Source organism: Macrobrachium rosenbergii, chromosome 15 (genome assembly GCF_040412425.1).
Source record: "Macrobrachium rosenbergii isolate ZJJX-2024 chromosome 15, ASM4041242v1, whole genome shotgun sequence".
In the NCBI taxonomy this organism is placed as follows: Eukaryota; Metazoa; Arthropoda; class Malacostraca; order Decapoda; family Palaemonidae; genus Macrobrachium; species Macrobrachium rosenbergii.
In genome coordinates, this window is record NC_089755.1 from 52,724,365 (window position 1) to 52,741,797 (window position 17,433).

General features: G+C 38.5%; 1 protein-coding gene across 1 annotated transcript in view; it reads right to left on the reverse strand.

The window, feature by feature from the left end:
* Window positions 1-17,433, reverse strand: part of LOC136846722 (nuclear pore complex protein Nup93-like) — a 342,318-nt gene that overhangs the window by 27,819 nt on the left and 297,066 nt on the right. The gene's annotated exons all lie outside the window — the stretch shown is intronic.

The window sequence follows — 17,433 nt, forward strand, 5'->3', positions numbered from 1 at the left end:
AAAGGAGGTAAAGTTGAGGACTGAAAGGGGTTGCAGCTAGGGGCCGAAGGCACGCTGCAAAGAACCTTAAGTGATGCCTACAGTGCAACAACGTTAAATTGAGAGTAGAATCAACGTCCCTGCCTTTCAAACAATCGATCAGGAAACTTGCCACAGATTTATAAGGGTCTTTTGTGACCGCTAAAGGGTCACAGCAAGACCCGAGAGCTCCTGCAATGAATAGAGGTTTTCGGATGAACAGCTGTATGCAAAAAAAAAAAAAAAAAAAAAAAAAAAAAAAAATGCAGACCTAAAGTACTCAAAAGAAACTCATTTTGGGAATTTTTTCAACTAGCGAAAATGAATTTCCGAACATATAAGTATTTTTTCCATGAGGAAGAAACGGACAAATTCGTGAACCTATATAAAAGTTTTTTAGTACAGGGATTTTTTTTTTTTTAAAGCATGATATCCGATTACGGGAACTTTTTTCCTAGAAAGAAAATCTTTCTCTTTTTTTATTTGTACATACATTTTTTGCTGTTTTGAAAATATACGCCTTTGGAGTGAAGAGAAGCATCATTTTACAGTTAGAAGAGAACGCTCTCTCTCTCTCTCTCTCTCTCTCTCTCTCTCTCTCTCTCTCTCTCTGATGTATTCGTAAACTTGGGAACGGGTACGGTGCGCTCCTTACTGCGTAAAGATATTATGACAGATAAAAAAAAAAACACTCGAGAAAATGTTCAATTCTATGGTTCACGAGGTATAATTCGGTGAGTTCCCGAAAGGGTTATTGACCTCAGAACTATTTCAAGGGCAAACACACAGGATGACTGCGATAACGATGCTGATAACGAAAAACGCCAAAGGAAATCCTGTAATATAAAATATCGAAGGCTGGTTCTCCATCATGGGGAAAAAAATGAAACGAACAAACATATTTCAACTGCATTCAAGTTCATAGTTATTTATATATAAGACTGTGGGGTCGATTATCATACTCGCAGCGCTGCCAGGTTCTGTTATCCACTCAGTCAATCATCATATTAAGACACTACAGTCGTGCTGATTGTCTACTTACAGCAGTGTCTCATCACAATTAACCTTCCCTGTTCAAATATGAAATATGAAAAACATACTAATCGGTTTATCAAAGTTAGGTCACATGATAACGACGTGAAAATAATAAATATCATAAAATCAGTCAAGAACTAATGATTAAAACCTGTATCAATGAATGACGCCTACAGTGTAACTGGATTTAAAAAGATACTGACGATGTAATGTGAGAATCGGGATTCTGGTCTACGAGTAAGGAACTGGAGTAAGAGTGAGGATCTTGGGCAAAGAATGAGGAGGTGGAGAGGATGAGGAGATAATACTGGTTCGAAAGGAGAATAAGGAAGTGAAGATAACCTAAAAACTCAATGATATGAACATAATGATTTTGAGTTTAGAATGAGAACGAAGAGACGAGTTGGAAATGAAAAAGGATGAGATGAGAATGAGGGTGGAAATATGAGCTGAAATAAAATGAGGGACGATCCGAAATAGAGATGTGGAGGAGAGGTGAGAATGAGGAAATGGAATGCCATGAAAAAAAAAAAGTGAAAATGAGTTGAGAATGACGTGGAGAGGAGATGAGAATGAGGGAGAGAATGTGAAAGATAAGCTAAGAATGGGGCAGTGGAGAATCGTGTGGGAATGGGACTGAGTAATGAAAGGAAAATAAAATAAAAAGAGAGGATACGCTCCGGTTACATTCCCAGCTGTCGCACTGCTCAGTTTACGCTCAAGCTAAGAAAATAAAGACGAGAGAGAATAGAGAGAGAGAGAGAGAGAGAGAGAGAGAGAGAGAGAGAGAGAGAGAAAAGTCAAAAGACAATCACCAAAAGCACTAATAAATAATCATGTCGAAAACACCGCTATCGGTAAATATAAAAACATCTCACTAAAAACAAATAACACAGATTCAGTTCCACCAGATTCAACCTTAATTGCACCGTAAAAAAAAAAAAAAAAAAACAGTACCAAGTACCACGGCGCCTCCTTACAGTGTACCAAGCGACCCTCTGAGAAAAGAACAATGTCAACCATCTATTGACGAAGGAAGAATCGGGGGCAGCAAGTTCCCAAAGACCGTAAGAAAAATAAGCCTTTCGTCACGACAGCGCTGTTGATACGAGTGAACCTTTGGACTAGATGCTATGGAGAGAGAGAGAGAGAGAGAGAGAGAGAGAGAGAGAGAGAGAGAGAGAGAGAGAGAGAGCAGCTCAGCAAACAAGCAAACAACACATTAGATACAGGATGGCAAAGGCGGTGTTCACTCAGAAAGTAGAGTACGCGTAGTTCAGAAGGAACCGACTGAAGGGGATACGTAGCTAAATACTTTCATATGGTAGACGGGATCGCTGAACCCGAGGATGCGACTGACAGAGAATGAAACCACTTCAAGCGTTGCAGTAACCAATAAAAGCCAATGACTCATTACGGTCATAAGGAGTTTTAATGGTCGTCTATTATATATCTGTTTATATATATATATATATATATATATATATATATATATATATATATATATATATATATATATATATATATATATATATATATATATACAGTACATACACACATGCATATAATTTATATATATATGTGTGTGTACACAACCTGACAATAAAATGACACAATGTTTGAAAATGAATTTTCATCAGAGTTTTTATTCACACACAATGGGACTGGCACACAATAGAGCAAAACAGTGTTGCCGTGACTGACAATACTTTCCTCTCCGAGCTAAGAAATCCAACCCCGATAAGGCGACATTACTCCACACACACAAGAAAAATGATATACTCGCGATAAACCTTATTTACACCAGCGCAACCGCAGGCGCCGACAGGTGAAATGAAAACCAACAAAGACAAAACGGTAGACATTATGTAATCACACACAAAAATAACTACAGTTGGGTAACCAGTCTGAGTTCACACCGCAATCCTCACGTCTTCATCCAAGCGAATTCCCGTCGCTGAGCAGGGTATGTTAACACCCAGAATGATGGCTGAAAAACAATTCGCAAAATGTCCCCGTTCTCATATCTGAGATTCTCGTTCACGGATATGATAATAATAGCCGCAGAATAATATCCCATTAGCCCCTGAAAACTAATGTGCAATTTATAGCCATATCCTGAAATTCTAGACATCCGTTCAAGGACTGACGTAATACTAGAAGGAACCAGTGACTCGCCCAACATGTGACTTAGCCAACATGTGACTTAGCCCTCAAGTGGAATTATAAAATTTAAGCCAGAAGCAGGCGCTTGGACCTATGAGGCCATTCAGCGCTGAAAATCATGTTGAAACAATTATTAGGAGAGGGTGGAAAGGAAAATGGAAGAGAGAGAATATGAACGAAGGTATAGTAAAAAGACTGAACGGGGTTGCAGCTAGGGGCCGAAGGGACGCTGCAAAGAGCCTTCAGTAATGCCTACAGTGACCCGGGTGAAGTACACTGACGACACTACTCCCATTCGGGATTAACCCTTACGTGTACTGTGGCCAAGAATAGCCGATGTAACTTCAAAAATTAAGTCTCCTGCTTTGATCCACACAATTCTTGCAAGCAATGAAGTGAAACGTGCTCTGACTTTTATCTAAATAAAATTACTGTCTACGACTGATGTGATATGAAAATGTGTGCCCTCAGGCTGGCCTTCACCACTACTGACTGAAATAAATGTGTTCTCCAGTATAGCCTGAAATAATGGTGAACTGGTAAGGATAACTGAAAGAATTCGAAACACTGACAGAGTAAATAAAACTGACGGCGACATTTACATTTTTAGCAGTTTCCGGTAGACAAGAATAGCTCTTGGCAAAATCCCTCCTACGATTCTTTAAAGTTTTTTTTTTACCCAATTAATGATAATGTCTGTGGGAGAAGCTCCACACGACAAGAATGACAAATGGCCCATTTATATGCCCACGTACTGAGCGATTCAAAATTAAAACAAGTCTTTTAATAATCAAGGGAAACCGGATCCTACTAAGTGCCCTCGAGCGCAAGAGAAAACAAGTAAAAAATAATCGAGTTTTCTGTACAGCCGTTACAGCGTATAATCAAGGCCACCGAAAACAGACCTATCTTTCGGTGGTCTTGGTATAATGCTGTATGAGCCGCGGCCTTTGAAACTTTAACCACGGCCCGGTGGTGGCCTATCCTATATCGCTGCCAGAAGCACGATCATGGCAAACTTTAGCCTTGAATAAAATAAAAACTATTGACGGTAGAGGGCTGCAATTTGGCATGCTTGATGATTGGAGGGTGGATGATCAACATACCAATTTGCAGCCCTCTAGCCTCAGTAGTTTTTCAGATCTGAGGGCGGACAGAAAAAGTGCGGACGGACAGACAAAGCCGGCACGACAGTTTTCTTTTACAGAAAACTAAAAACTAACAATGTATATTTACGAGGGCACTCTAGCGCAACAACAGGATATGTGACATGAGCGACTCTTAGCGACTTGGAGTAAAATACCACAAGAACACGTCAAACCGAAACGCAGGATATAAACCCACTGAAGCATTGCTTAACAAACAAAATATGTACACAAAGGAAACAGGTATCAACATCCGAGCTTACACGAAAAACACATCCTGAGTACTTGCTCAAAACCCGACATTCTTTGGCCTGCTAGTTCGGATCAGCCACAAAATCCGGAGTCATTACGTGCAGATTCTCAAGCTATAAGTTCTTCACTGGAGGGGTGGGTAGAGCTCTCGGCTAGCACGGCCAACGAAGAATTACAGGAATTTATTTCTGGTGATAGAAATTCATTCCTCGTCATAATGTGGTTCGGATTCCACAATAAGCTGTAGGTCCCGTTGCTAGGTAACCAGTTGGTTCTTAGCCACGGAAACTAAATCTAATCCTTCGGGCCAGCCCTAGGAGAGCTGTTAACCAGCTCAGTGGTCTGGTTAAACTAAGGCATACTTTTTATAAGGTCCAGCAAATCATACCTGAAAAAAATTCCGAAGTTCCTGTGTACACCGATTTTCAAGTTATCGCTCTGGAATGCATGGCGTGTGGATAGATCAGCATGGCTAGTAAATATACCATCATGGGACAGGTACTGTCGTCAGTGCACCTCACGCGGGGCACTGTAGGCATTACCAGAGGGTGTTAACAGCATCCATTCCCTCTTCCCTTCTTCCATCTTGCTGGCCAGATTCTAACTATTAACCCTTTGTGCTACTGTGAGGGTTTCTCCTAGTCTCACATTTATTTACTTGTGCTTCATCCCAATTATTTTCTACACCTCCTCATCTTTCTGTACAACCACTCTAATTCCCTCTTTGACCTGTCCCCCAACTGGCTGTCGGCCTAAGAAACAGGAGATCAGCGCCTGCCCTATGAGCCTAAAGAGGCCTAGGAGGACTTTAACTTTTTTTTTTTTAATATGTCTTAAGCGATGAAGGGCTGAAAGTCCCAGTTCTTGGCTTTATAACCGAAATTTCTAAATTTCAAAATTTATTTATACATTTTAACTTAAAAAAACTAACAAACAAAAACTGAAGTTATGCAATGGACTCTGCAATTTCAAATCGGTTTAGCCACAGAGCTGGTCAATCAATCTCACGGACACAGTCTGAGGTCACTGCGTTTGTTGGCTCTCCACCCACCGCCCTGAAATGGCAGGTGAATGGACAAGTACCCTTGAGGAAAGTTTGCAGTTAATATTCAAGGTGGTTACGAACTTAATGTTCTGGAACGAAAATTGTGAGAGTCCTTTCAAAATCAGTTATACGCAGCCATCAAGCCGGGACACCTCACTCGCTAAACTAAAGTTTACTTTGATTCTGAACTTACTGTTAGTGATCAAATATCATATGGACCAAGTTCAAACCCAGTATGATTTAGTCACGAGGTCTATACAACTCTTTCATTAACAACTGAAATCAGTCTACACTTGATTCAACAATTACTGTTCTGGAACAAACCATGAATAGAGACAGTGTGAAATCATTCTGTGATTTAGCTAAGTGGACAATAAATATAAAATGAGAGATAAAGGGCGGGGGGTTAGCCAGCTCCCCAAGAGGCAGATGGAGAAACGCATGGCTAAAAAAGTACAAAAAAAATCTTTTTAATGCATACGAACAATCACACACACACATGTGCATGTTTTGTCATTTATAAGCAGAGGCGCCCACCATGACGAAACTGCAACATACCACCAAGCATGTTACATAAAGGACTTGTATTATCATGCACGCAGCAAAAAAAAAAAAAAAAAAAAAAATGGTGCACGTCATCTCAGCCGAGACAGACCGGACCAGACCAACAGGGAAAAATTTTGCAACTTTTAAACAATGATGCAGGAGTTTAAAAAAATAAGACGTCAATTCACTTTATCATGTGTGTTATAAGCATGACTGGCTCACTTTCTCTGCCCGGCCAGGACCGCTCTCTCTCTCTCTCTCTCTCTCTCTTAAATCAGGAAATTTCTTAGTGCCAGGCTAAATTACTCTCCTGAATGACGTGTTCACCAACTAGCTAAACATTTTGTCTGTCTCTAATTCACGTAAATCTTCATCACCCAGAATATTACTCTTACTGTCATACGTGTTTCTTCATCACCACCACCACAATCTCTCTCTCTCTCTCTGGCGCGTACTCATCAGCCTTGAGCAAACAAAACTCCGACAGCTTACTACTAGCAAACTTAGTTCTTTTCCTATTCACACATCAAAAGCCGGACGGGTAACCTGACAACACTCAGCAAGAACCGTCGTCGCATTTTACCAGAGACTGCATGCGACGACAAGAACAACGAACCTGATCACTCAAAGTAAATACCGACGCTGATGAACAAGTCCAAACGCGAGGACGTCACGATAAGGCATTCGTATACACGGAATTCGCCGGTACTAATTGGCGTCGCTCGGAGGAAACTTCCGAGATTTGGCGTAGCGACGTTTCCATTCCCTTCGATTTCAGGACTGGCGAAGTGGTGTTCTATTCAGTAACGTCTTTCCACACACTATATATACTGTGTATATATGTATATATATATATATATATATATATATATATATATACTGTATATACACACACACAGATATATATATATAATATACACATACGCACACCCACGTACACATAAAATGTATGTGCCGGGGGGGGGGGGTCCGTGACTGAGCAGTCCATCGGTTGCGTTTGCAAGGTCGTGGTTCACGTCCGGTCAATTACCACCAGCCTACTCAGCTGCAAACGGAACAGTCTCCTGTCTTACAATTACACATTAATTATAAAATATACTGTTGCTACCTTAATACAAAAGAAAAAGCGCCTTTCCGCAGCGCTGTGCTTTTCACATTTCATGTTTCAAGCCGTGGTAAGCAATACTGCCCCTGCAACTCTTCTGCAAAGCCACAACCAGTCGTTTAATAAGCCACGAGAGATAAGGGACATTGCTCAGAGAATGCGTTCTCAATTACCCTCGTTACTGCCACACTGGGAAGACATGATCTTGACCGGCGTCAGTGACGGATAACGTTCAACGATGAATTACGGAGCTCTGAATAACTCCTGAATATCTATGACAAACTGAAAAAAGAATAACGTTATTTACCGGCTTCCATGAGTGTGTACACTTCCAACTTAGCTCCGGCTTCGATTGATTAATGCAAAAGACAAACACCTGGTCTCAATCTAAAACGCAATACAGTAGGAACGCAGCTAACATGAAAATGATACCCGTTCTGAGGACCACGATTTATAATGGAGGCATGAAAATGAAAGTATTTTAGCTGGAAAAAAACACTTACACTATCAATCACTTATGATGGAAGCATGAAAAATGACCACGTACCTATACGGGAGGCACAAAACCCATCACGTATTTACATTAAAGAGAAAACCTCCCTTGTGAACCCTTTCTCAAACTTGTACTAATCGTAATTTTAACCTTGGCCTTGAATGAAAGGGATTATGAAATGTTATCAGGATAGCTGCTGTAAACATAAACAACTGGGGAAAAAATACTATTTCATCAAGAAAGTTGTTCACGAATGTTCCCGTTTTGCAGCAAGACACCATCAAATTCTACTGTAAAAGAACTTAGAACTTATATGTGCGTAATAAACATACATACATATATATATATATATATATATATATATATATATATATATATATATATATATATATATATATATATATATATGTGTGTGTGTGTGTGTATATACATATATATATATATGTATAAATATATATATATACAAAAAATATGTATATAAATATATATACTGTATATATAATATAATATATATTAGAGAGAAAGAAAGAAATCTAAGAATGGGGCACAAAGTAAAAAGTTTGTCTTTTTCAAGGGAGAACTTCCAGCTTTGTAGGTAGGTGCTCCAGGCCGGTGTATGCGCGTGCCTGTGCATGTGTGTGTCCGCGCGCGCGTGTATAAGCTGTTTTTGCTCTAGTGCCTGACATTAGCCGGGTTATCGGTGCGTAGTAACAAGGAATTTGGATCTCGGATTCCGTATAACTGATAGGGCTTTACACCAAGTGTGTACGCCACTGAACATCTCTCATAGTTTGGGGAGAGTGCGAAAGTGAGAAAGACCGTTTAAATACAAACGGGGAGAGAGAGAGAGAGAGAGAGAGAGAGAGAGAGAGATCCTTCTTTCGGTACGTTACATATCGTATACGGGGTATTTTCGTCCCTTGGAAAAATTAAAAGGTGAATAACAATGTCATCTGACGCAATAAAAATAAAAAAATAGGGGGAGGGGGGGATGTGACGTCGTTACAGCAGCAACTACGACGTGGCCTTGAGGAGGAAACGTGGACTCAGAACTTTCTGAACCGAAGAAGAAAAAATTAATATAATAGCCCTCATTAAGTTGGGGGTCTCTAGGCAGAGCCAAAATGATGGTCACGTGTAGGCAACGGATGCAGACGCTAGCCTGGGTATAAACCAGGTCGAGGAATATATAAGAAATCATAAATCAATAGAAGGTAACAACATCCTTCCTAAACCTTTAATATGATGAAATTTAATCACGGCATATGCGTGGCAGGCCATGTGAATGAATAAACATCACTTGATTTTATACACACACACACACACACACACACACACACACACACACACACATATACACATATATATATATATATATATATATATATATATATATATATATATATATATATATATATATATATATATATATATATATATATATATATATATCCAGTGCAGCACGAATGAATAAATCCACGTAAGAAAGTGAGTGAAAACCGGCCTTTTCAATGTAGAATAAACTACGTAAGTACTTGTTCAAAGTCCCAGCTTTCACTCACTTTCTTACGTGGATTTTCTACTCTCAAGCACGCGTTCATTCGTGCTACATTGGTGTAGAATATATATATATATATATATATATATATATATATATAAATATATATATATATATATATATATATATATATATATATATATATATATATATATATTCTAGACCACTCAGTTTTGCATTATACACCGAAGTTTTAACTGACAAAATACGAAAGAAAATAAAAACCATTCGCATGATAAAATCCAGATACAAGCTTCATTTAAAAAAGAAATAAATACAAAAATTCTATATTCTTAAACTACTATAGTAGGCTAATTTCAATACAAAATAACAAGCATCTTTTTAACTCGACTATTGGAAAGCAAAAACATGCCATTACCTTAACCCTATAAACACAGTATCTGAAAAAAACTCAATGGATAACTAACAACCCCGGGTGAGGGCTGGGTAGGCAGGGGATCGCGAGATTAGGGAAGACATGACGGGCAGCGCCGGGTTCCAGCGCAGCGTAGCGCGCGCCATCAAGTTCGTCTACAATAATGCATACGCCGATAATTATGAGAGCATACAGTAATATCAATAACTGCAAAAACTCTATAAAAATCGAAATACCAGCTACCGAAATTTGTATTTTTCCTAACATACAAACCCACAACATCATATGGCAGGGGATCCTTGGGCGCGCATGCACATGACGGCTATGAGTAGACTCGCTTTGAAGAACACCACTAGCTACTTGAGACCTATCGTGACCATTGTTCCCCAATTTGTGAATTAGCCTGAGTGTCACTGTGCCATACGTTCGCAGATGGAGAGAGAGAGAGAGAGAGAAAAGAGAGAGAAAAAAGCTAATATCCAAACACTCCATTGCAAAAACACCATGAAAACTAGAATCACTATGAAATAAGAAACACAATACCCAATACCCACTGGTTTTAAAAACACTATATATATATATATATATATATATATATATATATATATATATATATATATATATATATATATATATATATATATAATCGGACATGAATGTATGCATGTTTCCCATAAGAGAGTATCTCCCAATTCCCAGACGCCGAACATCTTATCAGTCACTTAAATGAAACCGATCGCCCTTGGAAAAAAAAAAACAAGAATAATCAGCAAATTGCATAATCCCTGGCAGGTAAATGACAGGATAAAACAGACCTTCGGTAACCTGTATTACTTCTTTGAGGTGGACATAGCGGTCCAAATCTAACTCGGTAACAGAGAGAGAGAGAGAGAGAGAGCTGACTACTGGCTGCTTGGCGTATCATTTTGAGCGTTGATTCTTATATATGACGTCAAACCCACCGCTGAAACCATTCAGTGGTATGTTTCTTCATTCCCTACAACGTAATAAAAGTCAGAGATAAATTGACTTTTGAATTCTGAAACGAGATTGATTTATAGATGGTTGCTTTATGCCTGGATAAATGTCTAATCTATTCTAATATGTCATTAACAAAAATGTATCTCTCTCTCAAAAAAAAAATGTTTTCAAAGGTAGCAGAACAGCCTTACCAAAAAAACATCACTGAATAAAAGGAAGAAGAGAGCGAAACGATAAGAGGGAGGCTAGGAGAACACCACAAGGGAGAAAAAAATGCACCACAATAGAGCCACTTACACCAAGCATCCAGTTCTTGTCGTCGATAAGAATGAGGAGAACTACCCAGCGATAGGTTTCTCACAGCTAAATCTTCGATACCAGGAAAATGCGCCTGAAAATGCCTTTATAAGAAACAGGAGACTAAGTGCAGTCAAGTCTTGATCTTAATAAATGCTTGCGTGTATGCGGATGTATGTGAATTCACCATAAATACAGATATGCTTAATCATTATCTGGCATTTAGAAACTAAGATGGCAATCAACATTCTTATTCAGGCCATTTATTCTTCTTAGCCACTGTTCTCTAAGCATTACAAGAAGGCATCAGCCAGAAATAAAGGTGAGAAATATTTTAAGAGGGCATCAGCCAGAAATAAAGGTGAGGAATATTTTATAGGTGTGAAATATTAGAGCATATTGGTTAGAGAATAAGCATGGCACAGAGTAAGGATTTATTTTTGCCAACGGTTTCTATGTCAGGAGACGAAGCTCAGCACAGAAACTGCCAAAATGCAATGACAGTACAAAAGAAATCAAGAGATCTTTAGAGGTTCCCACAGAGCATAAAAATCTCGAGATGTTTCCCTTCAGCACTGAACACCTCTTTTAAACCCCAGGCCACAAAAGTTAAGGCCAACATCATTTGCTATTCAACTCGCTATCTCAGCTCATGCGCTTTTTCTCCTCTTTATTTTGTTAAAGCAGTTAGTCGTTCGTTAACGTGCACACACACACATACATAAATTCGCCAGCCACACAAGACTGATCCACACTCTGTGGAAAATGATCAATTATCAACAATTCCAAACGTCTCTGCATGTCCTCAGTTCTCATTAACAAATACTACAGTGTCTCCTCAGTCCTCATTAACAAGTACTGTGGTGTCTCAGTCCTCATTAACAAGCACTGCAGTGTCTGTAAGTTCTCATTAACAAGCACCACGGAGTATCGCCTCATGTAAAGTAGGGACGCAACCTTTCATGACAAGGAAGAAGGAGAGGTAGTTTTCAGCGACTGACTAAAAACGAGGTTTGGTAGAGGCGCCGACTACCAGTGACCTGACGGAATGATGGATTGTTTCACTGCGTAAATTTGGAGCTGGAGGCTAAGTACCTAACTTCACCTTCTTTTTTTTTTATTATTCTTTTTGTCTTTTTTAAGTGACCAGCCTCTGATAGAAGATGTTATTGATGGTTTTAGTGGGGCTACGTTACATCTACCATGTCTGGTGTTCCACTTGGCAGAGTTCTTGAACCTTTCCTGATCTTTTACTCTTCATTAGCGACAAAGTGGCTGACCTTGAAAATACAAGCTCGGAATAAAGTGGTTGCTAACCTCAGGCATTTGGAATATTCAACAATACTAGACGTTCTTGGCTGTCAACTTTTTTTTTTCCGGGGCAATTAAAACCATATCTTGGACTGCCTCGTTAAATAACTACGCTTTCTTTCATAAGGGTACCATATCAACGTAAAACGCACCATTAATGCTGCATGATTCAGACCCGTTTCAAAACTTATGGATTTCTTGAAGACAACCCTCTTAAGGTATCTTCCATACTGTGGAATCAGCACGTTCCACTCGTTTTCCAGTGTCAGTGTAGACATTCTGCTGAGGTGACACATGCTATACTGCTCAATCACTGAGATCTTTTATTGCTTGTACTGCAAAACTTTAGAACAGTCTTCCTGGCAGCGTTATGGATGTTGATGCTGTCATCTTCAAAAGCTTAATTACAGAAGTTACTTTGCTTTTTTAAGATTGTTGTACCTTATGAAATCTATATCCCTCGGCCGAACACCTATTCCCACGTTTCACTTGATATCATTTGCGTTTTCGCCGGCAATTTTCTGTCGCCTACTAAATACAACACATGCTGTTAGAACACGCTTCTAAACCCAAAATAAACAAAGCATGGAACACAGCCTATTACTACAAAGACTCAAGTTCACCATCTGATTACCCGTAGGATTTTAAGTCTGAATCCAGTCCCCACCTACTGACACGGTTAGGTTGTAAATGCGCCAGTTCTTTCAACTAGGCTATATGAGAATCAGAGTAGCCTAAGATTGCCTTCGGGATTTAACTATTGATTACCATTAAAAATTTCTGTGTCCTTCATTACGAGAACTTTACTAACAAAAATCTTATGTAATCTAATATATATATAGTATATTCACATGCATAAACACATTTATTCCTTTCTTGCTGTTCTGTCTAACTATCACCGACTTTTTCCAATAAACGTACTTGTTTTGTCTAGCAAAAATATACAAACAAAATTTTAAACTACTGGTTGACTGACTGACCAAATGTTAACTAACATACAAAGCAAAAGAAAGAACCATTGGATCTAAACTGGCCAAAAAATAAGACAGCCAGATAAGACGCAAATGAAGCATATATCAAAATCCTACTTATTTTCCCCCTCAGACGAGACGGAATCAAAGAAAAACAAACAGCCACCGCCAGCGGGTCTGCCCCACCAACTCGGAATCAATGAAACACTGACTTTCCCGTGTTTGCAAGACACTTCCGTCAGCATCACCGCAGCTGTACGCACGCCAGGACCCACTCGCATGATACGCAAGGGTACATCGACCCCGTACCTACTACGAATTTCACCCCGCTATTAACTGCTCACCCCCAAAAATCCCTGGGTATTCACCAAATCCCTGGGTATTCTGAGCTTTTCATCCTTACATTTTCGCCATACGATCAATCCTCGCATTTTCCTTGTGAACATTTTCCTCCTTCGTTGGGGCTTCGACGTAACCACCTGCATGGTCGTTTCAGGTCCTTCTAAACATGACCTAATCATCTCAAAAAAGACTCTGATCTGTCTTTTCTCATTCCTTTTGCAGCCGCTGAACCTCCACGTTACCCTTTGAAACCCCCTTTTTTTGTGCATATTATGCAGCCAATTCATCTCGCCAACTCCCCGTGCTTATTTTTCCTTCTTGGAAATGGCTTAACAGCCGCTTCACGGGATAAAGAGTCCTTTCATGCTGCTGCTCATCTAGTTCCCCAAAATCACCCCTGCATCTTATACAAATGATAATGATGATTACGATGATGATGATGATGACTCGACGTATCATCAACACTTTTTCTTATGTGATTCTTCTCGAACTGCAATCCTTTGTGTTCGGCAATCTCAAGTCGTTCGCGCTGGTCACTCAAGTAGGCAACAGGGAGAAGAAAAAGAAGAGGAAGAAGAAGAAGAAGAAGAAGCAAAAAAGGCGACTCCTAGATCCTCAACGCACTTAAGAATCCATTTGCAGGATAATATCGTGACTCAGCTCGACTGGTTTGTGACCAGTCCTCCGATCAATGGATCATTCCTTAAGCAGCAAAACATCGAATGGTTACTCCGTAGAAGGATGAGAAAACGTTTCCATGCCGATTCTTCACTAGCAATTCTGCAAATCTGATAGTCCAGATGGTAAAGGCTATAATTATAACCATGACGAACGCGTCCTTTTATAGGGGGGCCAGTCATTAAGCGAGAGTTGACGCAAGCCAGCTTAATAGGGTGGAACATCACATAACTATGCTTTAGATTTACTCTACAAATGTTCTTAATTATTATTTCCCCTTATTTTGATTCCTTTGCGCTCCGTACACTGCTCTAAGCATAGTAAAGGCAAAAAGAAGTCTGCCCGTCAAAACGAGAGAAAAAAAAAAATCGAGTTTTCTGTACAGCGTATAATCAAGGCCACCGAAAATAGATCTATCTTTCCGTGGTCTCGGTATAATGATGTACGACCCGTGGTCTTTGAAACTTTAAACCACGGCCCGGTAGTGGCCTATCCTATATCGTTGCCAGATGCACAATTATGGTTAAATTTAACCTTAAATAAAATAAAAACTACTGAGGCTAGACGGCTGCAATTTGGTATATTTGATGAATGGAGGGTGGATGATCAACATACCAATTTGCAGGCCTCTAGTCTCAGTAGTTTTTAAGATCTGAGGGCGGACAGACAAAGCCGGCACAATAGTTTTCTTCTACAGAAAACTAAAACCTGTTTATCTCAAGGACAGCTGCTCTTCAGGAATTAAAAAACAAGAAAAGCTCAAATTACACTAATGGGTGCCATTTCATTTGCATATTTATAAGCAAAATTAAAAGGCGTCCAAAAGTGATCATAAAACGTGCACACACGGCAATGCCGTCATATATATTATTACCTTGTAGATAACTAAACTAAGTCAAATCGTATGACTGCAACCATATTATATAGGTGGATATTAATAGGTATATATACCTATATAATATCCACCGAACATCCACTACAACATGACTTTTAACCTACAAAATTGCATTGATTGCACTAAAATACGACAAAGTTTCTGTTCGGATACCAATCACCAAAACGCAACAGAATCTAAATGCAACAATGTAATGTAGTTTTCGAAACTGCGAACAGAATACTACTATCTGAACACCAAGCCTCCAAAGAAACGATCGTAATTAATATCGTGATTGTTACTTTGTTTAAAAGGAAAAAGGATTTCCTAACGAATTTGTATTACTGTTATATCAATACTAAGACTACTAAAAATGCGCAGACATTTTCTTCAAATAAGTCCAGAAAGTTATCATTTTGCAAAGGGAGCATAAAAAATAGAATGTGGGAACGACACCAGTTGGAAAAGGGCGAATATGGACAGACACAGAAAACAACGTAAGTCATGAAAAACTAATAAACAGTGAACAGCCTCTTCGAAGTATAATAACAGCTTCTCTCACAACTTTAAAGAAAAAATGTTCAGAGAGAGAGAGAGAGACTGTACACAAGACCAGAGTCTAAAACTGCAATGACATCGTTCTCCAGTAAGATCGGTGAATTCACCACGTCGGCCCTCCACGGTCCTTTTCCCACCGAGGAGTCAGCATGAAGCCCCGAAAGGAATGTGACGAGGAAGGTAAGATCCCAGGGAGAATTATGCTGCACGTTTTCCTTTTCCCCCGTCCACTTTCATTTGCAATCCTCTTGCCCGCATGATTGGAAGTTCGTCGTCAGCCCACGGCGGAATACGGTTTGAGTTGGACGCGAAAAATACTGTTGGAATTCAGGTTGCTTGAGCCACTTTTCATTATCATTATAATTATTGCTTATATTATTTTTCATTTTCATTATAATTGTGGCTTATATTACTTTTCATTATCATTATAATTACTGCTTATATTTTATTACTTTTCATTATCATTATCATTGTGGCTTATATTACTTTTCAGTATTATAATTATTGCTTATATTACTTTTCATTATCATTATAATTATATATTACCTTCATTATCATTATAACTATGGCTTATATTACTTTTCATTATCATTATGATTACTGCTTATATATGTTACTTTTCCTTGTCATTATAATTATGGCTTATATTTCTCTTCATTATCATTATAATTATTGCTTATATTATTTTTCATCGTCATTAAAATTATTGCTTATGTTATTTTTCATTATCATTATAATTATTGCTTGTGTTACTTTTCATTATCATTATTTTTATACTTTTCATCATCATTATAATTACTGTTTATATTACTTTTCATCTTCCTTATAATTATGGCTTATATTACTTTCCTTTATCATTATAATTACTGCTTATATTACTTTTCATTATCATTATAATTACTTTATCACCATAATTATTTTATATTATCATTACAATTACTGATTATATTACTTTTCATTATCATTATAATTATTGCTTATATTACTTTTCATTATCATTACAATTACTGATTATATTACTTTTCATTATAATTATAGCTTATATTACTTTTCATTATCATTATAATTATTGCTTATATAACCTTTCATTATCATTATATTTATCATTATTATTACTAAGTAAGAGTGCAGTACAGCCAGGTTTTGCTTTCTGAGCTAATTTTAAGGAAAACTAGACCTGAGAAAGTAGTATTGGAAAGTAAAACCGCATCCATTTTAGTCTTCTCTAATGTAATCTGTCTAAAAGGACTGCATCCACATTATCATTATTATTATTAATCTTCGAAACTAGCCGTTCTTTATTCCGGACAAAATTTGTAGCCACAGTTGCTTTTACACTTCTAGTTGAGCAGGTTCTTGAAAGCTACCAACTCTATAATTTTCAATTCCAACTTTCTGAGTGAGCTACAAGCAAAAAGTAACAAGTTCATTTCTCGTGTCGAACCTTTGCGTTTTTTAGGGGCATAATTACACCACCCTCATTGCTCGCGTTATTCAGTAACTGTGTTATGCACACCTTCACGCGGAACAAACCAGACAGGTCATTAACGTTGTAAGTGAGCAACCCCTGGGGAGAGAGAGAGAGAGAGAGAGAGAGAGAGAGAGAGAGAGAGAGAGAGAGAGAGAGAGTAAACCAGACCATGGGGAATAAGAACAGGTTACAGTCACAAGCAAATAAAAGG